At 41.9% G+C, this 27,742-nt stretch overlaps 1 protein-coding gene across 7 annotated transcripts in view; it reads left to right on the forward strand.

The window, feature by feature from the left end:
* PHC2 (polyhomeotic homolog 2) overlaps nt 1–27,742 on the forward strand; it is a 161,515-nt gene that overhangs the window by 54,333 nt on the left and 79,440 nt on the right. For 5 of the 7 annotated variants that reach the window (XM_020983397.2, XM_078145515.1, XM_020983398.2 and 2 more), the window contains exon 2: nt 2,958–3,176. The gene's annotated coding sequence lies outside the window, so the exon portion shown is untranslated. Of the gene's footprint in view, nt 1–2,957; nt 3,177–5,592; nt 5,653–21,329; nt 21,389–27,742 lie in introns of all 7 variants that reach the window. The other 2 variants (XM_078145513.1, XM_078145512.1) reach the window with 2 other exon arrangements.

The raw sequence follows: 27,742 nt of genomic DNA on the forward strand, positions 1-27,742 counted from the left end.
TAATAAACATTCCATCTATGCTTTTTGAAACAGCGAAGGGGCTAATGATGATAACAGTAGCTCACTTTGTAGAGCACTTTTAATAAGTTAACAAATAGCTGTGCGAGTAGATAGTCGAAGTAATATCTCCATTTTACAAATGAGGATGCTTAGCATTGGAGACATCAAGTGACTTGCCCAAGGTAACATAGCTGGTAAGTGATGGTATCAGGATTTGGACTTAGCTCTCCTGACCTCACATTCAGAGTGCTTTTCACTACTATCTTCCAATCTTTTCCAAATATTTGAGTTGTGTTTTCCCAAATACACTGAGCTTCTTGAACTGGGAGTGGAGGTAGTGTGGGAGTGGGGGAAGGACTGTATCTTCTCTTTCATTATCTCTAAAAGCCTTCAGCATATGGTGGCTGCTCAATTAATACTGGCTGGCTGGCTGGCTGGCTGGTTGGCAGCAGAAGGCCACTGTAGAAATGCAAAGCAGTCACATGGCTGAATTCCCCAGAACATAAATCTCCCATCTGGGTCAGGTTACAGTTCAGAAAACAAGAGCACTCACTCTGAGGCTGAACTGCTTCCTCCTAGTTCTTGGGAGCATGGCACTGGCTTCTCCAGCAGGACATGCAGAGAGCTGCCTTCTTGTGTGGGCATCCGATTGGCAAAAGGTGGCAGTTGAGTTTTTCGTGGACTGTCCACCACCAACCATCCTTGGCTCGTCATCCTGCTGATGACTCTGAGCTTCCAGGAACGTGTCCAGCTGTAATTGTGTGGCTCCTCAGAGCTTTTCATTTGCAAATAGTGACAGTGATGACGATAATGGAATCGTAAAGATGACCCTCATGGCTCTTATTGAAGCTCGCTCAGATTAGGGTTCTCACTAAAGGTAGTGTGCTGTAATGAAGAATCTGCTGGACTTAGACTTAGGAAGGCCTGGTTTCAATCCTGCTTTTGATACTTAACAGTTCTGTGACCATGGGCAAGTTCCTTAATCTTCCTGAGCCTCAGTTTCCTCATATGTACAGTGAGAGAATTGTGCCAGATAGTCTGTTAAGGTCTTTACCATTCTGGAGTGATATGATTCTGTTATTCTAATTGAAGGTAATCAGTTACTAAGCACTGCCTACAAGAATGAAGCAAAAAAAACCCTAGAGGTCTCCAGCAGATGGTTTGCTTAATAAGCCTGTTTCAGAGACCAGCAACCTGGGAAATGGAGACGCCTCCAGAGAAAGCACAGCCCCAGGTTTCTGGAAAGCCTTGTTCGGTCTCTCCTGCTGTCTGGTGTAAAAGGGATCAACAGAAAGGCTCCCGCCTTTGAAGTGAGCGGGCTTATCAAGACCACTGTCAGCATGCCTGGCAGCTAAGTGCTTTTGGTGCTCAGGGGAACTTCTCTAGAGGAAATTCTCCCTCAGCCTAGAGACCTTCTTCCCTGCCCTCTAGATTCTCTTGATAACTCTCTGAGAGGGCTCCAGTTATGTGTATAAGGATTCCTTTGTGAACCTGAGCTCCTTCTCCTCGTACAGAGGGTTGCCCAGCTAAAGAGAGTGGCTGGATTGAGGTATAGGGAGGGCACTGGTCCTAATAGGTCACATCTATTTTCATTTACCTTCTGAAAGAGGATTAAAAAGAAAATTCAATTTTGCCTAATGCTTTCCCCAAATGGCTAATTTATATGCTAATTAGCCAGATAGGAATCAATGAAGCCTGGTAATCAATATGATATCCCAGGCACCAGTAATGAAATTCATTTTGAGATGCCTTGCCAGTGGAAATGAAGCAATTATGCAGAATAAATGGGGCTGCTCAGGGACTAGAGAATCTCCAGACTGCAAATAGCTGTAACATTTCTCCTTGCCTTTCCCCTCTCCTCCATTCCATACTCCATTGATTCCAAGCACCATTTGAGGCACTTAAGGAATCACGTCTAGCTTTCTTCTCTCTAAATGCCTGGTCTTGTCATCCAGTTGCAGCGTCACTACTGGCTGATCGTGGGCTTGTTGTGGGGAGATGGACTAAGGGCAGCTGCAGAATCGGAAAGGGTCTGCTCACATACTGCCGCCTGCAGATAGTTGTTCCTCATCTCCCTAGTTGTTAGTGCCCTCTCCTTCCTCTTCCAATTACCACAAGGATATTTATCTGTTTACATGTATCCCCTCAGCATAATGTGAACTTTTTGAGGACCGGGACTGTTTTTCATTTTGCCTTTGTAGGGCAGCTAAGTGACGCAGTGGAGAGAGCACTGGGCTGAGAACCAGGAGGACTCATCTTCATTAGTTCAAATCCAGCCTTAGACACTTCATAGCTGTGTGACCCTGGGCATAGCACTCAACCCTGTCTGGCTCAGTTCCTCCTCTGCGAAGTGAGCTGGAGAAGGAAATGGCAAACCACTCCGCTGTCTCTGCCAAGAAAACCCCCAAACGGGGTCAAAAATAGATACGACTGAACAGCAGCAATGACATGTGCAAGGCACTCCAGGCTCGGAGCTTTACCACTACAGCATCTAGTAACCCACGCTGGCGTGTAGTAGACACTTTGTAAACATTTGTTGGGTTGGATCTGTTTGAGAAGAAGTAAAGCTCATTAACACTAGAGGATAAATAAGAGCCAAATGGAAGGCAGTGACACGAGTGGGAGGTGATTATAAGGTCATAGGAGCATAGATTTAGAGCTAGATGGGACTTAAGAGGTCACTAACCTGACAAATTAGAAAACTGAGGGCCTGGTTAGCTTTGGGGGACAAGTTGAGATTGAAGTCAGCCACAGTGTATCCATAGGGTTTAGCCTAGTTCTGGGAAGTCTGGTCCAGCCCTGGCTTTGATCTAATGGTTCATATACCTTTCATAATGGAACTCAGTTCCACTGTAAAACAGACCACAACTTCCTGTTTGGCTATTATCTCTCAAACATTAACCACCAGTTCCTCACCATTCAACCTAGATTAATCAGATTGTACCTTTATCTTGTAGGCTCCAGGTGAAAAAAAAAATGTCCCTTTTGGATGGGAAAACCTGCTCCAGCCCAAGATTGCTCTTGTCTTCTTGCCTCCTTTGAAGAGTGGCTGCAGTTGCTTTAGCACCTGAACCTTGGTTGGTTCATTTGCACTGATGTGAAGACCTTGGAGTTAGCTGGCACCCTAGACCATTCCTTTAGAGTCCAAGTAAGATTTTGCCATCCAGCCATCTGAGGTGAGTAGGATTCTCCAACTCTGTTTTCTTGGGAGAGGACAGATTGGTAACTCTTTTAGCCAATTCCGTAATGTGATTTAAACAAATGAGGCCATCTGGTCATCCCCTAATTACAGTGGCTAGAACATGAACATCTACTCTTTGGGGGTGGAGAAGAGAAGCATAGAAATGGTGGTGTTAGTTCGTGGTATTAAACAGGAAAATAGTAAGGGATAAGCATTTATACCGTACCTACTATGTGCCAGGCACAGTGCTAAGCACTTTTCAAATATTATCTCATTTGATCTTCACAACAACCCTGTGAAATGGGTGCTGTTATTACCCCCCTTTTGAGAATATTGTCAAGTAAACTGAGGCAAACAGAAGTTAAGTGAGTTGCCTATACCTACAAAGTGCTTGGGGCTGGATTTGAACTCAGGTCTTCCTGACTCCAGGCCCAGCACTGCTATGTCACCAGCAGCCTCTAACAGCTATGAGAAAACTGCAGCAAAATACCACAAATAAGGAACTATGAAGAACAATAGAGTCAAGAAAAATATAAACTTAAGTACTGAAACAGAAGGTGAGCTGGCCATGTATTAAGAATGAAGGATAACTGCTAGATGGCAGGTGTGTTCCACTGGTGACCTCTCAGTGTCAAGAGAAAGTGAGGAAGCCCCACAGCAGATTGGGAGGGCCTCTGGCGAGGACCTGGTAAGAGGAGCATGGCGCAGATGCCTGCTCTCTGCTTCATTAGAGGAAGCTTCCCAGTTGTTGAGGCCACAGAGCTCTTGTATTGAATATTGAACAAGTATTTTGAGTAATTCTTATGGTAGTGGTGAAGGGTTGTGTGGACCCATTCCCATGCTCTGACTTGGATCCCAATAAACAAGGGCAGAGTGGCAGAGTAGTTAAATGACTTGTTCAGGTCAGAAAATGAGTAAGTAGCATAGGGAGAATTTGGATTTAGGTAATCCTGAACCCATGTCTAACACTCTAACCATCAGGCCATGCTGTCTCTTTGAGTGAGATTGAGTTCAGTACACATTTAGTAACACCTACTGTATGCAAGCTACTGTGCCAGATGATGATGATTTGTATCACATGGAAAAGGACAAGGACTCTGCCCTTCCAGAGTTTTACTACATACTCTGGAAATAGGACATGGATATGAATAGTGTCATACAAGGCAGATTATGGTAGGGGCAAAGGAAAATCCAAAGTGCCCTGGGCAAATCTGAGGAGGAAAAAAAAATCCTTTTGGCTCAGAAGGGCCGGGAAGGCTTCATGGAGGAGGCAGCACCTGAGGTCTTGAAGAAAGAGAAGTATTTCAGTGGTTTGAGTTGAGGAAGGAGAGAATTCCTGGGATGGGGACAGACTAGACACATGTATGGATGTGGGAGACTATATAATGACACTTGGGGAGATCGAGAGGCTTGGCTTAACTGGTAGACTCACAGTTCGTATTGGCAAAAGAGAACCTCTGGGAGTTTCTAAGATGTGATGGGGGCTTGGATTAGGGTGGTGACCATGAGAATAGAAAAGAAGGGACAGATGCAAAGGATAGTAGAGGTGTAGAATGAATAGAACTTGGCAACTGACTGAATGTGGGAGAGAGATAAGGGAGAGTAAAGAATCAAGAGTGATTGTAAATCTTTAAGCCTTTGTGACTGGGAGAAATAATGGTAGGGGCATCAAAGGCAAGAGGAAAGTTAGCAGAAGGGACATTTTTTTTTTGCAGGGGAAATCATCTAAGTTTTTGACATTTTGTGTTTGAGACTCTAGTAAGATATCCAGGTGAAGATATCCAGCAGACAGCTGGAAATAAGGTTGGAGCCAGAAATAGAGATAAGATATATCTTTATGGATGTGATCATTGGCAGCAGTCGAAAGAAGGGCTTAACAAAGGAAAGAGTCCTAAGAGAGAAGAAAAGAGCAAGAACAGAGCCTTGAGAGAATACCCATGTTTACAAAGGAAAGCATACCCCAGGTTGAACCCTGCCCAGATCCCACTAGTGTTGGAAGCCAGAGTGGACTAGGCTTCAGGGAGTCCACTCCAGCCTGCACATAGCCCAGATCCCACTGTGGCCTTCCGTTTATTCCCAACCTTCTTGCCAACACTCTTCTTTAACTCTCCTATCTGGATGCTGACCTCCATCCCTGTGGGAGCCAGGATCACCAAGCTCTGCTCCGACCCTTGGACATATTCACCACTTCCTAACAGTTATAGGCTTTCATTAGTCACCTTAAGAGAAAATAGCTTCAATAGATTGGTGGAAGACAGACGCCAGACTAAAGTGGATTGAGTAGTGAAGGGAAGTGATGGAAGAAGAGCCTTATTCCTGCTTGGTCCAGATTAGTGGTAAAGATTTTCAAGGTTGGGGAGTAGGGGTAGGGGGAAGGGATAAGCATTTATGGAGCACCATTTATGTTCCAGGCACTGTGCTAAGCACTTTACACATATTATCTCATTTGACCCTCACAACGACTCTGAGAGGTAAGTACTATTATTTACCCTCATTTTGCAGATGAGGAAACTGAGAAAGATTAAGTGACTTGCCCAAGGTCACATAGCTAGTAAGAATCTCAGTCTGGATTTGAACTCAGGTCTTCCTAACTCCAGGCTTACCACTCTATCCACTGCACCACCCAGCTGCCTTTCAAGCGTCCCTACCCATTGTCTTTCTTCTGAAGTTTTATTTATACCTCTTCTTTTTACATCACAGCCATTTCCAGAAATACCTCTCGCCCCTACACTCACCCTCCTCACCTGCCTTCTCCCAGGCTTCACAAAGGAAAAAATAGTTAAACATAACCACCTGACTAATTGACTGCATTTGACAGGGTAAATGTCATTCCATAGTCCCCCACCTCTCCAGGGAAAAGAGGAAGGCCTGTTTCCTCTTCTCTCTTTCTTTTTTTTTTTCTGTTTCCTCTTCTCTGGCTTCAAGATTGGTCATTATTTATAGAAGAGTCAGCTTACTTTTATATCATTTTGTATTTGTATCATTGTAGTAATTATGTATATTGTTCTCCAGGTTCTGCTTGCTTTACTCTGTATCAGTTCACATAAGTCTTCCTGTGTTTTTCTGAATTTTGTATATTTGCCATTTCTTTAAGTGCAGTAGTATTCAGTTGTCTTCATTTGCCACTGTTTGTTTAACCTGTCCCCAGTCATAGGATCCCAGGATGATAGGACCATCGATTCAGAGTTAGAAAGGACCTCTGAGATGCCTCCTTATCTCACAGTTAAGGAACCAAGCTTAACTGAAGGTTAAGTGACTTGTTCCAGGCCACATCTGAACATTTAGTTTATTTCCAGTTCTTTGATGCCACAAGGAGTGCCGCTTTACACATTTTAGTATATTTTGAATTCTTTCTGTCTTTGACTTCTGTTGAAACATATGCTTAGCAATGAGCTCTCTGGCTCAAAGGGTTTGAATGTTTTGGTAACTTTTCCCCTGAATACTTCCAGATTGTTTTCCAGAAAGGTTAGAGCAATTCACAGCTCTGCCAACAGCATGTTAGTGTGCCTGTCTTCCCACGGCCTTCCCTACATCCACTGTTTCCATCTTTCATCAGCTCTGCCAAGTCTTAGCCATTGTCTTTAGGTAGACCTTTTCTGAGAGGCACCAGGCTGAGTACAGTTGTAAAACCAGGGTTTTACTGCTAGGGGTCTAATAGCAGAGGCAGAGATACCTATAGAGCTGGCTAAACAGAGGGCAGATCCCGACCAGCTGGGAGCCCTGAGGAAGTGGTAGATGGGAAGGAAGAAGGAAAGATAATTGAGAATGATCTCTTCTGGTATTCTCTATTGACTTACTGCTGGGAGAGTGACTTTTGGTGCTTTTCTGGAAAAGTAGGCTTTTCATCTTCCAGTAGAGCAAAGGTTGCTATAGCCCAGATTTGTCTTCGTGGGCAACCAGAGTAAAGGGAGAAAGGCTTCTGTGAACTTTTGAGCTTTGCTGAGAACTCTAACCCGCAGGGAAGACTTAGCTGCTTCCGCCATCTCCAGAGAGGGGGCAGGAGGCAGTGAGAGTATTCAGACAGCCTGCTATACAAAGCATGTGCATGGTTTGGGTAGTCTCCTTTTGGGTTTGTTTTATTCAGTAATGTGTCCCTTGAGAAGAGCAGCCTAAGCAGCCTGGGTTACCCTGCAATTTCTCCAAACTATTTGCATGAAATACTGCAGGCAAAAAGCCTAGCCCCTGATAGGCCGTTGCTAGGTAACAACATAATCATCAAGAAATTAGGCTGTCCTTTTTTTTTTTCCGACCCAGAGTATGTGTGTGATTGCAGCCTTGTGCAGGAGGCGAGAGAGGGAGTGGAACAAAGAGAGATAAATGGGATGGTCTCACAGGCCAGGAGGCTGCAGCCACAAACCTGCATCCCACGGTAGGACAGTCTCTTTGGGGCTGGGATCTTTCCTCTGTCGGGCCAACCTTGGTGCCTTTTTCCCTATTAAGAAGCCAGACCTAGCAGGGGTGCACCTAGTCACAGGAAGCAGCAGCAGGGACTAAAACTGGGCAGCTTTGACCTTTGGAGTGATCTTAGAGGCAAGGGTAGTTGGGGGTGGGGGTGGGGGGTGCTGGAGGAAGTAGTGCTTAATGTACAGGAACCACTCTGAAGACAGGCAGTGTGGAAAAGTGCCTGGGAGAATGTGACTATGTGCGCACGCACACGCGCAAGCATGTGCACACCGGAGAGACTGTTAGTGTATGAGTTTGTCTGAGAAAAAATGGGAGAATGTATCCATGAGTGGATGTGTGTGTTGTGTGTGTGTGTGTGTGTGTGTGTGTGTGTGTGTGTGTGAGAGAGAGAGAGAGAGAATGAAGGCATGGGGGGGGGAGGCATTTGAATTGAGAAGGAAGAAAAGACCACAGCTGAAGTTTGAAGCCATGTCATTCTTCTAGCCGTGTTTCTGTAGAAACTTGCCCCATCTTGAGGCATTTGGTTCTAGTGTCATTCAGTCATGCTAGAACAGGCCAGCTTTCTGCCCTGTTAGACTTGACAGATGGATGGAGAGGCAAGACTACCAGGACAGCCTTGGCCTCTGCATGTGTGTGTGTGTGTGTGCTCATGTGCATGCATGTGCACATGTATATGTATGTAACATCTCTCTTTTCATTCTTATTTCCATGCCTTAAAAGCACATATACTCACATGTACAGATAGCCATTCCATACCCAAATGTTTGTCCTATAAATTGTTTTGTTTGTTGACCTACCTTTTCCCTCATGCTGGACTTAAAATATATGTTCCATCTTCCACCTTCCTGCCTTTGCAGTCTTCCAACAGGCCTTCACGCCAGGCCTTCCTTTGCCATACCACATACCTCACTAGGCCACTGCAATCCTGGGCAGCCTAATTGCCTTTTGCCATTCACTGTCTACCAGATTGATGATTCCTTCTGAATCTAGCTGCCTGAAGTCCCTCTGGGGTCCCTCTCTGCACTGTCTGGCTATTCTTCCTGCTCAGTTTACTTCCACCCCCACCCCCACCAAAGATCCTTACTTGGAATCTTTATATCCAGGCTTGCAATAGTCTATTTAACCTGACTCAGATAGAGTCGGTGTTAAGCCCAGGCCTTTTGCAGGGTGGGGAACATTCAGCATGGCAAGAGAAAAAGACAAGCTATGTTTAGTGGAGCCAGGAGGTGCAGAGGAGAAACCTCCCCATTCCTTCCCCCCCCGCCAAGATGTACATGTCCAGCTGCTGCTCCAGCCTTGGGATATTTCCAGTGTAGAATGTTCAAGTTATTGAGTGAACACTTGGCATACTGGCTATGGCAGGCTCTTTCTCCAGCCCCCTGCTCTGCCTGTCATAGACAAGGTGACATGGTGAGAAGAGTGTATTTGGAGTTAGAGAACCTGAGCTTGATTCCTGCATCTGACATATATTGTTTGCCTAACTTTGGCCAAGTCACAACCTCCTTCATCTGTAACATGTGGGAATTAGACTAGATGATCTCCAAGGTTGCATGCAGCTCTAAACTTCAGATCTTTGATCTCTTTGTCCCTTGGCTCCACACTTTCTGACGTTCCTGGACTCCTCCCATAGGCATCCCTGCCACCTCACCTCAAGTGAGGTCACCTTTGTCACCTTTGACTCTAGTCCTCACTTTCCACAGGACCTTGGAAAGCTTTTATCTTTATCCTTCATTTTCCCATCTATTCATACAGAAGTGTCTAGTGCCCGTATTCTAAGGTTTCTTCAGTATTGCCTTATCATGTGACCCAAGGGGAGCAGCTGCTCTGGCTCTTAATTGAGAACCACAGCAGCTTTCTCTTTTGCCCATTTCCACTGGGTGGTAAGACTCATAAAGGTCATTCCAAGGGAACTTAACATTGGGAATAGAAGGCATAGAACACACACAGAATGTGGAAGTCCATGCCTGTCAACTTACCAAGCATTTATTAGAAGTGTCTACTGTGTGCCAAGCTAGATCCAGGACACAAAAACAGAATCTGAAGAGTTTCCGTCCTTAAGGAACTTACCTTGTCAAAACAGTCTCTATAAATGTGAGGAAGAGAAATAGCTAGGAAAGAGTTTGGAGATCTCACGGGATCTCTGAAATCTAGTATAGTAGAGTAGTGGCAGGCATAAGGAAAAGAGAGTTCAGATTTAAATTTCATAGGCTCCCCAAACCTCAGAGCTAGATGGAGCCTCACAGGTCATCTATTCCAGTCCCTACCAGGAACATTAATCTCCTCTAAGACATCCCTGACAAGTGGTTCTTAACCCTCTACCTACAAAATAAACACAAGGTGTTGTGTGGAAATTGAAAATTTTTGTGAGAATGGGAACTGGCAGCTAGGGGATTGAGGAAAGACTTTATGTAGAGGTTGCTTAAGCAGATTGAAGGAAACAAGGGATTGTAAGAGTCAAAGGTGAGGGAGAGTATCCAGGCGTCTGTTGTTCAGTAGTCTACAACTCTTCCTGACCCTATTTTTGGGGTTTTCCTGGCAAAGATACTGAAGTGGTTTGTCATTTCTTCCTCCAGCTCATTTTACAGATGAGGAAACTGAGGCAAACAGGGTGAAGTGATTTGCCTAGGGTCACACAGCTAGTAGGTGTCTGAGGCCAGATTTGAACTCGTGAAGCCAGTAACTCATGAAGCCAGTGCTTTATCAACTGAGCCATTTAGCTGCCCTAGCTAGGCATCACAGATAACCAGTTCAAAGGCATGGAGATGGAAATGGAAATGGAAATAGGCTGTCACATGAGAAACAACAAGTTTCTGCTTTGGCTGAGCCATGGGGTTTGGGAAAGGTGCTAATATATAATGAATTTAAAAGGATAGGCTGGAGCCAGATTGGGCAGGGTTTTAAAAGCTAAACAGAGGATTTTACATTTTATCCTAAGGGCAGTAGGGAGCCAGTGAAGTTTATTGAAGGGTTGAGAGGGAACCTAAGAAGAAACACAGAAAAAGGAAAGCCTTAGAAAGAAGAGCTGAAGGGAGCAAATTCAGATGGGAACAGGCAGCCAGGAGCCCTTGACCCAACTCCTCCTCAAGGCATGAGAATCTGTGGAGGAAGCCGAAGGTGTTTAGCCTAAAGGAGAAAAGATGTGGGACTATGATTTTTTTTTTTGCTTGAAACCTATCCCTTTGGTGCTTTCATATAGAAGTAGGTTTTTCCCTACTCTTTTACAGAAGCAGTTGCTGTTGTCCTTGCTGTAGTCATCTGTAAATTAAGTAATGTCAAGTGACTTGCTCAGGGGTAATAAAAAAAAAAGAGGCATATTGAAGACCTAGAGTCAGACCCTGATTTGGACAAGCACCAGCAGTGTGACCCTGCACAAGTCACCAGACTTCTCAGAGCCTCAATTTGCCTCATCTATAAAAAAAAATCAAATAATAATTGAAATCATAAGGTTTAAATGGGAACTTAGAAATCTCCAGTCTCTCCAGCTGATATAATGTTGAAGCCCATAAAAGGTAAAAAGAACTTCCCAGTCACAAAGCTAGTTGGTAGCAGAAATAGGATTTGAACCCAAGTCTTCTAAACTATTAAACCAGTTCCCTTTCCTCTGTATCATTTTATACTTACCTGCCTTTCAGGCTTATTTATGAGGAAAGTACTTTGTAAAACCTAAAGTGTTTTAGGAAGGTGAGGTTTTTTTTTAGAGTAGTAAAGAGAATTCCTGTTCAGATAACAGGGTTTGACTAAACATCTGTGGTTCTTCCACTTCTGAGATTCTTGACTGTAAATGATCACCTAGCGGAGTATCCAGCAACTCTCTTAGGCCTTGGTGCCACCTGAGCAGCTAAGGGTAGAAAGGGAGCAAAGGAGTGCAAAGCTTACTGGGCTGAGAGTCTGGGAACCCAGAGGAAGTGAAGATTTAACTATGTTATTGGGTGGCCCTGAGTACAAGTCACTTTCCCTCCTTAATATTTACAAAACCTATACTACCTATTTCACCCCATTTGATAAGCTTGAAGCTGCTGTGGAAATATGGGCAAAGACTGCTTGTGGGGGCCTTTGGCATAAGTCACAGGCAGAGGAGAATGTAAAAAGAGAAGAAAAGGAAGGTAAGTCAGTGGAATGGGGACCAGCTGTGCTTTATCACCATTAATGTGATTCAGCTATGGCGTTTGGAGCCGATCAGTGGCAGAGACACCAACCTGGGATCATTCTGAGCAAAATTCAAGCCTAATTCAATTCTAAGAGATGGAGTTTGTTGCCCTCTAGAAAGACTCTGTGGCATTCTTCATAACATTTCCTGCATTGGAAAGGATAGTGAAAGTTGTCTAATCCAACCTCTCCCCAGAAGGATATCTCCTTTAGAATAATCCCCAGGGTATCATCCATATTGTACTTGTGAACCTTCACGATCTCAGGTGCTACCTCCTCCATTAGGGAGGCCTTTCTGGATTCCTTCTGTTGTTAATGTCTCTCCTTCCCCCCCCCTCCCCCCCACCCACACACACTGTATTTCTTTTGTATTCTCTCCTAGAATGGAAGCTCCTGGTGGGCAGTCCCCAAACACTTGAGAGACAGTCAATGACTGTTGGATTGAATTGAATTGAGGCAATCCATTACAACTTTTGGTAGCTCTGATTGTTAGGAAATTTATCCTTATATGAAGCAGAAATCTTTCTCTCTGTAGCTTACACTCATTGTTCCTTATTCCTCCAACAACATTCAGGGAACATTTATTAAGATATTCATGCTGGGGCCAAGAAAAACAACACTAATCCGTCTTTCAGTTGACAGCCTTTCAAATACTTGAAGATTTCTCTGTATCCTACTAAGGCTTCTCTTCAAGCTAACTATGCTGTCCCCTTGCATGCCCCCCCCCCACATATGCTGTCTTTTCAAGCTCCCTCTCTGTAGGAGACCCAACACCATCCTGGTCACCAGGCTTCAGATAAACACCCTTCCTACAATGGGGCACTCAGAAGTGAAGGGAGACTCCAGAGGTTGTCTGACCAGGGCTGTACATCTAGCGGAACTGTTCCTCCTGGGCTACGCTCTTGCCATGTTTCAGCTTTTACTACAGTATACAATTGTATTTGCTTTTTGGGGCTGCCTTGTCCTGTTGAACTTGTGGTCCAGTCAGACCCCCAGGTGTTTTTCACAGGAGTTGCTGCCTGACCATTTTGCATCTTCCTCTCTCACTCCCACCCACCAGGCCATAGTTATAGAGTTGGCTTTCAGAACTAGCCCTACTGACCTGGGTCCTGGGTTTTTCCAGGACGATTATGTAATTAGACTGGTGCAAACCAGTACTTTAGCTCTGGCCCCTCTTCCCAAGCCCAGGCTCCTGTTTTCCTTGCCCAGGTGTTGGCTGGCACCTAGAGCAGCAGAAAAGGAGCCCACTCACCTTGTCCTGCCCTGGTCTACTTTGCCCTGCCTAATTCCCTGGAGACTCTAGCATCTGTTGCAGCAGTTGTCACACCAGCTTTTATGGAGTTGACCAGACCTCTCATTTCCTGTTGACCCCTGCCTGAGTCCCTCATAAATGCCCCCAAGAGGCTTCAGGCAGAGTTCTCAGGGCTCTGTTTCAGTGCCTTTCTCTCTGCTGCACCAGAATATCAGTCACAGCTGCAATCCACACCAAATGGATTTCCCTGACCCTAGAGACAGAAGCCTAGTATTTCCTAGACTTGGTGGCACCTGGGGTGGGGTGGGGAGAGTGGAGAGGGAGAAGCCTTATCAGCATTTCTCCAGCCACTGGTCTCTAGGCCCTTTGGGCAGCAGAGACCGTTAATGAGATCGCCAGGTAAACCTGTTGCAGTCAACATGCCGTTTAAAGTATCACTTTGAGGAAGAGAGTTTTTATTGGAAGGGATATAGAAGAACAAGAACTTATACACATAGTGGCTCGGGAAACTGAGCAGAATAGACCCCAATGTGCCTGTCTTCCCATTGTTGTATCACCCTGCACAGACTGTAGCTTGTTATTTCACTTCTCTGTTGGATAATTTTCAGTTTCCCCATTGTCTACCAAAAAAAGTCTGTGCTTCTTAGTCTGGCATTCAATGCCCTCTATAATCAAAACCTAATTTTCTGAGGATGCTTGGTACTGGGAGCACAGAATCAAAGAATGTTAGAAATGGAAAGCACCCTAGTAGTAATCTAGTCTAACCCCCTCATTTTAAAGATGAAGAAACTGAGTCATATATATCTGAAGGAAATGACTTGCCTGAGGTCACACAGCCAGTAACTAGCAGAGGCCAGACCTAACCCTGGGTTTTTGGATTCTAAGCCCAGTCTTCTTTCCACTCTACCATTTATGTATCCTACGTATGTACATCTTTATCTGTAAACATGTCTAATCACTCTTACTAGATTGTTGATTCCTTGAGAGTAGCAACCATGTCTTATCTGTATTTTTATCTTTCCTAGGGAATTCATGACGCATATTAGATACTTGATAAACGTTTAAACTAGTTCATGGTTTCATGGATCAGAAGTTGCTGGTCGATCACCATGGGGAGGAATTAAAGAATTAAGAAGAAAGAGGGCCTAGGAGATGGTGGGTGTGGAATAACGTCGGGCTGTGAGATCCTGTTGGACACAGTGGATTTGTCACTTCTGTCTTGCTTGAATCTTTCTTTGTTATAAGGGGGCTAAGTTGGGGAGGGAGGTTGCTGGGAAATGATTCAAATATTTTTAAAAGGCATAAATATACAGTATTCAGATGCTCCAGTAGATCTGTCGTCATTTTGTAGAGTGTCCTACAGTAATGCAGATTGCACCCCATTCATGCATACCCATTCTATGAGACTGTTGTCCATGTTCTCTCCAAAGTTCTCCATGGTAGGTACCACCATAAGGTTGCTAGAGGCCTTCCTTACTTTCTCTTGCCATTCTGAAGGTAACATCAAAGATAGTATTTTGGTGGTTCACTTTTTGTCCCCTCTTTTCCCCTAACTAATAACTTTTATTTATGCCTTTTTGCAGTCTGTGAGCAAAAGTTATAAACAAAAGTTATTAACTGGGGAGAAAACGAAGGCGGCGGAAGAATTAAGAGAGTATATTATCTTAGAATCCAAGGGAAATTAAAGTATGCAGTAGGAGGTGGTGGTCAACAATATTAAAAGCTGCAGAAATGACAGGAGGGACTTTTCATGTCCTGTCTACCTGACTAGACTATAAGCTGATTGAAAATGAGGACCAATGGGGCAGCCAGGTGGCACAGTGGATAGAGCACTGGCCCTGGAGACAAGAGGACCTGAGTTTGAATCTGGCCTGGGATACATAACACTAGCTGTGTGCTGTGGGCAAGTCACTTAACCCTAATTGCCTCACCAAAAAAAAAGAAAATGAAGACCACGGACTTGCACAGGACCCTAAACACTCCAGGGATTTGTTAAATTTTTAAAGATTTTATTCTGTTGTAGAAGGATGAAAAAAATCATAGAATCTTAGAGTTAGGCAAGACCTCAAAAAGTTCAACCCTGACCTGAAGCACACAGGCAATCATTGCGTTAAGACATATAGTTAAGGAGAGCTCACTGCAACCAAGCCAACCAACTCCATTTTTGGATAGCTTTAAACATTCTTGAGCTAAAATCTACTTCTCCATTGGTCATAATTCTTAGAGGCTAAGTAAAATGTCTGAATCCTGTTCTACCTAACCACTCTTCATGTACTTGAAGATAGTGATGATGTCTCCTGAATTACCAATTAATTTATAGAATTATTGAATAGAGGCAGGCATGCCCAGTTAGTTCTTTGGGTACTTGCCAGAGAAAACCAGGAGTTTAGGATCTCATTTTTATAAAGTTTTGGTGGGGGCCAGACTAACTCTTATCTGTGCCACCTTGGGGTTAGGTTAATTCATTAACATAGCCATATCATCTCAAAGTTATCAACAACACTTTAGGGTTAGTTCGTTATCATATTCACATCATCTCAAAGTTAACAGCATTTGGTGGTCTGGTCTTACTGTGACTGTCTTATGGACAGGCTTATGGACCAAAACGCTCTTACAGCAAGGCTTAGCTGGATTCCCCTGATTTAGCACATAGCCTCAAGTATGTGATATTTAGTTAATTTGTGATACAGTCTAGCAAGTTGCTGTTATGTTCCTTTGATCTGGGCGACAGTCTGTGAGTGACTTATAGATTCCCCTATAAACCTGCTTACTATGTTAACTAGAAGGTGGTCTGGGGGACCAGAATAAGGTATGATTTTAACACATTTTCACACTGCCAAGTTTAAGAGTCTTCCGTTTCTTCTATTGATATGGCCTAATTGCCAATCTCCTCTCCATTTTTGTTAACTTTTGACTTAGCAGCACCCCTCTTACAATGAGGGCCCTAGAACTGAAGACAGTATTCCAGATGTAGTCTGACTAAGGAAGAGTATAACAATATTATCTCATTCCTTGTTTGTAGCACTAAGTTTTTATATTAATATAGCCTGATACTATATGTACTGATACTATGTAATAATACTGTAAACTCAGATTGAGTTTTCTCTCTACTAAAACTCCCCCATATATTTTTTCACATGAGCTACAAGTAATGTATCATGGTGGATAGAGTGTTTGACATGGAATTAGGAAGATGTAAGTTTAAAACCTTCCTCTGACAAAAGCAGTGAGTGAGCCTCTAGGTCTAAGTTTCCTTATCTACAAAATGGAGATAATAACACCCATATAACTATCATAATAAGGTCAGTATGAGGATCAAATTAAGATTATGCATTAAAGTACTGTGGAAATGTTAAGAGTGCTACATGTCAGTTGCTATTAGCCAACTATACCTCCCCATCTTATACAGTGTATTTTTAAAATCCAGGTGTAGAATTCCATATTTATCACTATTAGACTTCATGTTCTCTTATTTTCCTCAAGGATATCATCATCATGTGCTTAGATCATTCTCATAAAGGTTTTGTAGAGATGAGAAAGTGATGTGTGACAGGAGTTGCTTATGTCCTCATGTTTATATTTTTTGGATTATATATGTATGTTATATTTCAAATCATAAAGTATCTCTTTGCCACCCAACTTAGGGAGGTCTTAAAAATCAATTTCTTAATGCTTTCAAAATTGTGTCACCTCCATTGTGAATGTCTGTATATACTGGGTACAGTCTAGCAATTCTTACCAGTAGTAACTTCTGAAATGTCATTTCCACTTTCTCATGTTGCACATCCAATACTGAGGTGTTAGAGGCCAAATTTGTTGAATGATAAGAATAGATCACCTTAATGATATCCGCATAGACGCAGAAGAGATCAGTTCACACAAGACAGACTAAGTGGATAAAGAATTCCGATTGCTCAGGCTGTGGTAACTTGCAGTTGGAGGAATAGACCTTTGAGTTTGTCTGTCAGTACATATACACTACAGAGAGACCTTGAGCTGGTCTCAAAGTGGGAAAGGAAGAAAAGATGCATCACATTATAGAAATTATGCTGTGTTTTCTTTTCAAATACATTTTTATTGATTTCTTTTGTTTTTTCGTTACAGTATCCCTCTCCCTGTCCCCTCCCAGAGAGAAATCCCACACAGCAAATATTTTTAAAACTAATTTATTTTAAACTTAAATACATAATAAGAAAAAAGAAACATATGATAAACTTAAATACAATATAAAAAAGCATTACCATGTGCACAGCAGAACATGAAAGAATTCAAAATATATAGCAATAAATTTCCATTTCAAGAAAGCCTATGTAATAAATACTATGCATTGTATTGAGAGATGTCCATCTTTTCTTTGTTTCCTTGTGAGTTTCCTTTTGTTCTCTCCTATGCACTTTTTACTTTGTTCTTTTTCCCCTTTCCCTCCCCCAAGAAGGCTACAATTAAGCTTGGATATATTTTTATATTTATACATTTTATATTTATTTATACATACATACACACACACATATATACATACATATACATGTATACACATATACTCACAGACCTATACACACAAACATATATATATACATACACACATATATGTACTTAGATATCTATAATCATACTCATATATAGACATATACATTCATATGTATCTATGTAAGACTGTACTATACTTGTTTGTTCTTTTTCTCTGAGGGTGGATAACAGCTTCCTTGCTGAGTCCAAGTCTTTCTATATTTTTTAAGTCCACCAACTCATCATTTCTTACACCACAGCGATATTCCAACCTTATACTATCTAATTATTTTAAATAGTCTAAAACAATATTAATATGGCTGACATATAGTATTCCTATTTTTCTCTTTTGATTAAATCTATTTTAGCTTTAACTTTATCTGAGATCATGATTACTACCCCTGCTTTTTCCCCAACAAATTCTACTCCTGATCTTTATTTTGTGTTTGTGTCTATCTCTTATTTCCTATCCCTCCTGACTCCTCTACCTTACTTCTACCCACTACCTTGCCCTCCTATTACTTAACCTACCCCCCCAAAGATCCCTCCCTTATCCTTTTCCCCCACCCTTTCCCCTTACCCTCTTGTTTCTGAGTTTAGAAGACTTTTATATTCTTCCAAATATATGTTATTCCCTCTTTATCTCATTCCCATTAATCTAGACACCCTTCTATAACCCCCCCCTTATCCTGTTCCCTCACTCTCTTATTTCTTTATAAATTTAGAAGACTTTTATTCCCTTCTAAAGGTATTTGTTGTTCTTTCTTTAACCCAGATCTGATGCAAGTAGGGTTCCCTCTAAAAATCCCTCCCTTATCTTCTCCCCCCCCATCCCCTTTGCCTTCTTTCTTTCTGAATTTTATATCTGTTGTTCCCTCTTTAATCCATTCCTGATGAGAACAGGGTTCCAGAACTACCAGCCCTCCTCCCGCATCTGATTCTTTACTCTGTATCAGTCCTTCCTCTCACACCTTATTTGTATAAAATATTTACTCTTTTTACCTTTTCCTAGATGGTATTACTTTTTAGAATCATGTCATACTCAGCTCTACCCCAATCTTTCTTTCAAACTGCCCAATTACTAGTTATAATTTCAGACATACAGTTTTCATTTCCTTGTATAAAAAGTAAGCCATCTGTTCTTATTGAGTTTCTTGTAGTTAGTCTTTGATGTTTACCTTATATTTCTCTTGGGTCTTGTATATCAGATTTTCCATTAAGTTCCATTAAGTTTTTGCAGTGAAATCCTGAAAGTCTGGCAGTTCATTAAATGTCCTTTTTTTTTTCATTCACTATTATGCTTAACTTTGCTGGGTGTGATATTTTTGGCTGTAACTCCAGTTCTTTTGCTCTTTGATATATAGTGTTCCAAGACCTGTGGTCTTTTAGGGTAGCTGCTGCTAGGTCTTGTGCGATTCTAATTGTGGTTCTGCCATATTTGAATTTTTTTTCTTGTTTTTCATAATATTTTTTCCTTGAGCTGGGGATTTTAGAATTTAGCTATGATATTCCTGTAGTAGGATCTCTTTCAGGTGGTGATTGGTGTATTTTTTTTTTAATGTCTACTTTCCCCTCTTGTTCTAACACTTCAGGACAATTTTCTTGAATTATTTCTTGCATTATTGTATCAAGATTCTTGTTTTGATCGTAGCTTTCAAGTAGTCTGATTATTCTTATGTTTTCTCTTCTTAATCTGTTCTCCAGATCAGTTGTTTTTCTTATGAGATGTTTCACATTCTTTTCTATTTTTTTCATTCTTTATATTTTCTTTTATTTCTTGGTCTCTTATAACTTCACTGGCTTCCCCTTACCCAATTCTAATTTTGAAGGAGTCAATTTCTTCCTTAAAATCCTGGATCTGTTTTTCTTGGATTGTATTTATCTTTTTAAAAAATTTTTTGAGGTACCTGGGTGGCACAATGCATAGAACACTGGCCCCGAAGTCTTCAAGAAGACCTGAGTTCAACTCTGACCTCAGACACTTGACAGTAGCTGTGTGACCCTGGGCACGTCACTTAACCCCAATTGCCTCACCAAAAAGCCAAAAAAAAAAGTTTTTTCTTCAATCTCTCTCATTTTATTTTTAAAGTCTATTTAAAGTTCTATGAATTCTTTTTGGGCAGGTGACCATTTGATGTTACTCTTTGGGGTAGGAGAGGCTTTTTTTGCTTCAATATCCTCCTCTGAAGACAAACCCTGGTTTTTCTCCTTTGCCTGCATATTTAAAAATTTTTTGTTATTATATTTATTATTATGATTCTAAAAATCATAATCAGCTGAAGCTGTTAAGGGAAGCTAAGAACTACAAAATAGACTTTTTAGCTATGTTACGCTATATTAAGATAAAAAGGAGAATCAGAAGAGATGGAACCTTTGCTTGAGATGAATGGGAAAATAATAATTGACAGGAGACAGAAGGCAAAGCTGCTTAGTTAATATTTTGTTTCTGTTTTCTCTTCAAAGGAGAATGAATTTTACACTGGAGATGACAGATAAAAATGATTCACAGGGAATTGATAGCCAAGATAAGGAACAAGATAGTAAGAGAGCACTGAGTTATTACTCTTGAGGAATTCAAGTTACATGGCCCTGATGAACCCATTCTTGGGTCCTGAATGAACTGGTAGATGTGATTGCTGAGCCACTTTCAGTGATAGTTGAAAGATCGTGAAAAATGAGAGAAGTGCCACAAAATTGGAGAAAGGCAGAAGCTCCAATTTTTTAAAAAGGGAAGAGTCAAAGACCTCCAACTACAAGCCGGTGACTGTGACTTCAGTTCCTGGGAAAATTCTAGAAACTAGATCATTAAAGTGATGTTTGGAGAAGATCTAGAAAGGGAAGTAGTGGCTTCATGAAGAACAAGTCAAGCCAGATTAACTCTATTTCCTTTTTGTGTAGGATTAATAAACTAGTTGATGAGGCCACTGCTGTGGATATAGTTTACCTAGATTTTAGCAAAACTTTTGATAAAGTATATCCTGCTTTTCTTGTGGACAAAATGGAGAAATATCAATTTGATGATAATGCAATCAGATGGATTCAGAATTAGCTGAATGAGCATTCGGCTGAATTTGATAAGATGAAATTCAAAAAGGGCAAACAAATTCTGAACCTGCATACAAAATAATCAACTAACTTCACATATACAAGATGGGAGAGGCATGGATGGATAACAGTTCTGAAAGGGGGTTTTTAGTGGATCACCAACTCAGTAGGAGTCAGCAGTGGGATATAAAAGACAAAAATGTTAATGTTGTCTTGGGCCACATTAGTCAGGGCATAGCTTCCAGGAGCAGGAAAGTGATAATCCTGCTGTGCTTTGCTCTTATGAAATCTCATCTCTAGTGTTGTGTTCAGCTCTGGGTGCCACAGTTTAAGAAAACATTGGTAAACTGGAGAGTGTCCAGGGGAAGGCTGGGATGGTGAAGGGTCTTGAGTTCATGACATATGAGAATAAGTTGAAGAAAAGGGTCATGATTAGCCTAGGGAAAAGAAGTCTTAGGGAGGACATAAATGATAGCTGTATTTGTGTATTTGAAGGGATTGTCTTGTGGAGAAAGTTACATTTACTTTCTTTGGCCCCAGGGGTCAGAACCAGGAGTAATGAGTAGAAATTTTAAAGAAGCCAGTGTAAGCTTGATCTTGGGAAAACCAAATGTGGAGTTGTCTTCCTTGAGAGGTGGTAAGTTCCCTTTCCACGGGGTTCCTCAGGCAGAGGCTAGATGAAGGCTTGTTGGGTGTGCTACAGCAGGCATTCCTTCATACATGAGTTAGGCTAGATGGCTGCTGAGGTTTATTCCAACTGCCAAATCCTAGGATTCTGTGATTCTTGTTACCCAGGAAATATGTGAACAACAAAGAAGGTGGGCCAGTCTTGGAGGAAGAACAAGGAAACACAGGTATGTGTTCAGCCTGAGGCTGGTGGACATTTTAATTAACGATTCTGACAAAGACATAGATGGAATACTTGTTAGATGTGTAGATGACACAAGGAGGGGAAGGAGAGTAACACACTGGATGACTGGAGCAAAAATGTCTTGACACCTAGAATATTGGGCTGAATCTCAAATGGTGACATCGAATAGGGAACAATGTATGGTCATACTTTCGGCCTCAAAAGTGAGAGGTAGTATCTTGTAGGCGAGGAACTGGCAAAACCTGGGCTCAAATCCTGCCCCAGACTCTTTCAAACTGTGACCCACTTAACCTTTCTAAGTCTCAGTTTCTTTATCTGTAAAAGGGGGAAATAATAGCACCTGCCTCACAAAGCTTTTGTGAGGTTCAAATGAGATTAAAAGCATTTTGCCAACTTTAAAGTGTTCCGTAACTACTAGCTATTTTTCAAAAAAATAGTTCATCTGAAAAACATCGGGGGTTTTAGTGGACTACAGGCTTAATAGGAATCAACATTGTGCTATGGTAACTAAGAATTAATTCAGTGATACCAAATTTCAGGCTCCTGAAGAACAGATTCTGCTCTGCAAGCCCTACTGCCTGCTCCTTCATCCTCCACTTCAGCCCTCCCATTGCCCATCCTCACATTATGTAGGCTCACCTTTTCCACTGTATCCCCTGGGATTACTGCTCTGTAATTAACAAACTTCTCTTTATTTTAGACTCATTCCTCTCATGCTCCCATCTTCTGGCTCTGAGTAAGATCCAGCCACCCCAGAATGACACTGCATCTTTGGCTTTCCTTTGTAGTCCTGATTGCACCTTCTTTCATACCACCCTCCCCCCACTCACTGGTCCTAGGGTGGAATTGATTCTCTTTTTCTTTCCATCGCTACTGTCAGATTTGCCCTTTCCTGCCTTCACTCAGCAACCTTTCCTTCAGTCCAAATCATATCACCTAATCCAGATCTTAGTGACCATTATCTAGATCATTCTTCTCCCTTTCTCACAGCTTAGTGCCTGGCTCATAGTTTTCCTCTCTATTTTAATTCCTACACTGATACAAAAGGGACATATATATAAATGTATGTATGTATATACACATATACACACATATATGTATACATATATGTACAGACACGCATATACATATACATATATACACATACACATATATGTGTTTCCTCATAGTTTCTCACCTCCTATTTGATTCCCATGATTTACCCTCCATTCCACCTCAGCCCCACCTAAGTATAGTCACACTTTGGCTCTTGTCATCACCCACAGATATTCTGCTTCCGTAATCAAGATTTCTGAAATTCCTTTATCCAAGAATAATCTGTCATTCCATCCCTCTCTATTTATTATTCCTCTTCTACTTATTCTTTATCCTCACTTCAGTTCTCAGTTTCTGTTAGGACTTTGCCAGGCCATCGCCCCTGATCTGCCTAACTTTCTTCCCTTCCCAGTCTCTCTTCCTTAGTGAACCAGTTCACCCTTACACTGTCCCTTGTTCTTGAATCCCTTGCTTCCTTCTCCTATCACTGAACGTGCTTTACTGAGCCCCAAACTTGGATTATCCCTGCAATCCACTGCTCCTGCTCATGTTACTGAAGAGTGCTGGAGGAAGTCATTCACATGTGCTACACATCTATAATGTCCACTGTGCACTCATTACTTCAAGACGACGCTTTTACTCATCTCCAATTGATTCTCTAGCCTATTGTCCATAGCACCTGTTACAGATCTCTTCTTAAGCCTCCCTCACCAGAAATCTTCATCTCTCAGCTGAGGTCCTCAGCTCACATAGCGAGAACAGAAGTACAAATACATCGCCCTAAAGTGGGGGCCCATACATCCCATAACCACCTCATTCCTTTTGGAGAGTGGGCTCAGTTGCTACAAAGTATCTCCCTCATTTAACATCGTGAATACAGCAAAGCTAATAGATAAGTCAGTCCCCTGCCATCTTCACTGCTATCTTTGGTTACTTCTAGGCGGGATCCTATAGATTGCTTCTTGGGACTACACTTGTGGGTGCATTGGGCTCAGTTGTCAATGGACCTCTGGTCCTCCAACCTTTCGAACCTTACGTGGTCATTCTCTCTCCAATATGCCTTCACCTAAGAGCAGGAAGGAACAGACACAACAGGAACAGAACTGCTATAGAGGCCATGTGACTCCCAAGTCACATGGTGAGGTTTCTAGCATTCCATTCTCCAAAATGTAACCGAGAAATAAGAGACTGATTTGATGGGTAGTGATTTTTGTAGGCACAGTGTATTCCAGTTCAGCAGCCAATCAAAAGGCTCTTATTTTGCTATATAGGAAGCTGACAAGAGACAGTCCTGGATGTGCCCTGAAATCCACATGGGGGCCTGTTTGCATCAGGAAGAACGTGCTCTACATACTTATAAGGACTGTACTCTCAGACCCCGGATATAGTTACCTAATGTTTTTACAGCACAATCATTTTCCTTTAATGCTGTCCCTTTTCAAGTCCTTCCTAATAACAACAGCAACAAAAATCATTCGAACAAACCAAAGGACGCAGCACTCGTGTCTGAGCACGTGTGAAATCTGCCCTTTCTACTTTTCCCCATGCTCACTGCTCTCCTGAGAGGAAGATTTGTTTCACTACCAGTTCTCTAGAACTGAGATTGTTCAATTCAGAGTTCACTTGTCTTTTGTGCTGTTATCATTTACGTTTTTGAGTCATGTGGATATTGTTTTCTTGGGTCTGCTTTTATTTATTTATTTTTATTTTTTATTTTTGGTTAGGCAATGGGGTTAAGTCATTTGCCCAGGGTCACACAGCTAGTAAGTGTTACGTGTCTGAGGCCAGATTTGAATTCAGGGCCAGTGCTTTATCCACTGCACCACCTAGCTGCCCCTTGGGTCTGCTTTCTTTGCTCTGCATCACTTCATATACGTCTTCTTTCTCTGTTTCTCTGAGTTCCTTGCATTTCTCATTCCTTACAGTGCAACACTATTCCATTATATTAGAATACCACCATTTGTTCAACTATTTCCAAAATTATGGGTACTCATTTTAAGAAAATTAATAGAGGCTAGAAACGTGTAGGTAGGGTCTTAGGGTTTGAGGATGGCTTGCTCACACGTTACAAGTGTGTGAGAGGCCACAGTTCTGAAAGAGGGAGTCAAAACGGAGTGTTGTCCCATGAGGAAATGGGAGGTCTGGAGAAGCTTAAAAAAGGTTCACTCACTCCCCACTTTTCTCAGGTGTGGGCCCTGTGGACAAAACTTAATATCCATGTATGGATAAGGGGAAAGAGACACTTTACAGGCCAACCAATAGATGCTCTTCTGTTCTATCTTGTCATTCAGAACAAAGTCTTCACAAAGGAATTAGAGCTGAGAAGGACCTTAGAGATCACTTAGTCCAACCTCTACATTTTATGGATCAGGAAGGCCCAGGAAGGAACATAATTTAACCAAGGTCACATAATTAGTAAGAGGCAGAAAGAGGGTTCGAGCCCAGTTGCTGTGACTCTAGATTTATAGTTTTTTTCTACTCTACTGTGCTGTCCTTTTTCTCTTTACAGAGGTACTTCATGTACTTTCTTTAGAATTCTGCCTGAGAGGCCCATTGCAAACTATATAAGATCCATATATGAGATGCTGAAAAAAATTACAAAATAAATCATAGACGTGTCATTGTGCTTATAAGCTGGCCAATTTGACCATTGACTGCTTAATAATACCTCTGGTAGGGTATCCTAGGGGAGGGAAAGGAATAGAAACTCACTTCCAGTTTTGCTGAACATTTTGATTGAGAATGAATCTCATGAGATTTTGGAATCAGAGACCTAGAGTTGAAAGGAACTTTAGAGGTCATCTAGTCCAATTCTCCCATTTTATACATGAGGAAATTGAGGCCCATAAAATTGAAGCAGCATACCCCCAAAGTCATATCAGTAGTAAGTAGCTAAGCTAAAATCTGAGTCTATCTCAAAATCACAGAATCTCAGATTTGGAGCAAACCCCAATAACCACTTAATCCAACCCATACCTAAAAAAGAATGCTGTTAGCACTCCCAAATGATCCTCCAGTCTTTGAATACCTCCAGTGAGGGGAAAACCTACTACCTCCTGAGGCAGTCTGTTCCACTTTGGGATAACTCTGATTGTTATGAATTTTTCCTTACCTTGAACCTAATTCTCTCTTTGCAATTTCTGCCATTGCTCCTAGGACTGACTTTGATGAAATTGTGGTATTCTTCTTGGAATATCACACTTTTTGAAGAATTAAAGTTGCAGGTCACTCAAAGAGTGTATGTGATGGGATTGAATTCCTTCTGCATTCCAGAGGAAAAATTAGTCAGGAGATATGTCATAAAAGTTGCCACCAAAGATGTCCAGAAAAAAAAAAGATGTAGACTGTTAATTGCCAATTAATTGCCCCAGTCTTGATCCCAGAGAAAGAAGGAGGAAATATGCGTTCCTCCCCTGGATACAAAGGCAAAGGGCTATGGGTAAGGAATGATGTATATACTAACAGGGGTAGGCACTTTTTTGGATTGAATTTTGTTCCAGTTTTTCTTTGTTAGAAGAGAAGAGAAGAAGGTGCATGTTGGATAATGATTCCATTGTTTAAATAAAATGTCATAATTATTGATTGAGGAATTGTATACTCACATAAAAAATTACCAACGTGTATAATGCTTTCAAATTTACAGTGTGCTTTACATATATTATTTCAAAATTTTAATCCTTTCAATCTCATTTACAAATGAAAAACTTGAGCAGAAGAGATTTGCCTAGGGTTATATTGCTAATTTGCCCATGGTTATATAACTTGTAAGTGTCTAAAGCAGGATTTGGCCCCGGATCTCTCCTGACACCAGGTGCAGCCCTCTTGTCTCTCAGTTTGTAAGCTGCTCTCACAACGCTCTTGGTACTTCTCAGCTGGTTCTTGGTCATCAAAGGTCTTGCAGCACTACTTCTACTTTAGTTCAGCTGCCTTAGTCCAGGTTTCTGTGCCAGTACAGAAATACAGAATCTCAAAGTGAGAAATCAAACTCTTAGTAGCATGTAGACTTCTGGACAGTAGAAACTCTTTTTCATTCTGTCTTTCTGTCCCCAGCACCTAGAATGATTGCCTGATGAGCACTATGATCTGTTATAGTTTAGTTGTTTTCAGTCTTGTCCAACTCTATGTGACTCATTAGGGTTTTCGGTACTGGAGTGGTTTGCTCTTTCCCTCTCCAGGAGGAGATTGAGGCAAACAGGGTTAAGTGACTTGCCCAGGGTCACATAGCTAGTACCTATCTGAGGCTGGATTTGAACTCAGGTCTTCTTGACTCCAGGCCTGTCACTCTATCTGTGGTGCCACCTGTCAGCCCCACGGTATGATTTAATAGATGCTTGTTAGATTAGTTTAGATCGGATTCAGAGGGATCTTAAAAATCAGCTGGTCTAGCCTCCCAGACCGTTACAAATGAGGAAATTGGAGGCCCAATGAGGTCAAGTGGTAATCCAGAACCTCAGCTAGGAAGCAACAGAGTTTAGATGAGAGCCAGGTTCTCTGAGCCCAAATTCAATGTCTGGGCGGGGGGGTGGGGGAGTGTAGGGTGATGCAAAGAGAACAGAACTCAAAGTCAGCACAAGATGGAGTTTCTGGTTTGCCTCTGACATTAGCTCTATTACTGTGGGCAAATTATGAAGCCTTAGCCTCCACATCTGTCAAGCAGAGAGAATAGTAACTGTAGTGCGTACCTCTCAGAGATGTTGTCTGGATCATAGTTCATGTTTGTACAATAAAGTACTACTATACTAGTATAAGCATCTGTTGTTAACTTTTCTTTTTCTTCCTGCTGTCACTGCTATTGTCCATGTTCTCATGCCTCTGTGCTTAGAACTACTAGAATAGCTAGCTTGCTAAATGTTCTCCCAGGTTCCAGTCTCTCTCTTACTCTATGTATGTTGTACCTTCAAAAGGCAGACAGGGAACCTGGAGCACAAGAGGAAAAATAGTAAAGAAACTGGGGCAACAAGGAAAAACAGAGAAAGATCTCAGAAACATCTATGTGTGAGAGCTCTCCAGTCCCCGTCTCTCCTGTCCAATGTTAATGGGAGTGGAAATAAGTATTTATATAACTTCTATGTGCCGGGTACTGTGCTAAGCACTTTTACAAATCATCTCATTTAATCCTCACAACAACCCTGTGGGATAAAAGTAACATTTATGTCCCCATTATTTGTTATTCCACAGTGCACTGCTGGTCAGAGGGCTCTATGATCTCTACCCCCACTCTATTTTACCATGTGTAAAATTGTCTTAGACCTGAGCAGTCCTGTCCTACATCTGTAGGTCCAGGGCAACCCTAGACAGACTA

The sequence above is a fragment of the Phascolarctos cinereus genome, unplaced genomic scaffold, assembly GCF_003287225.1.
Source record: "Phascolarctos cinereus isolate Bilbo 61053 unplaced genomic scaffold, phaCin_HiC Scaffold_726;HRSCAF=1367, whole genome shotgun sequence".
Classification (NCBI taxonomy): Eukaryota; Metazoa; Chordata; class Mammalia; order Diprotodontia; family Phascolarctidae; genus Phascolarctos; species Phascolarctos cinereus.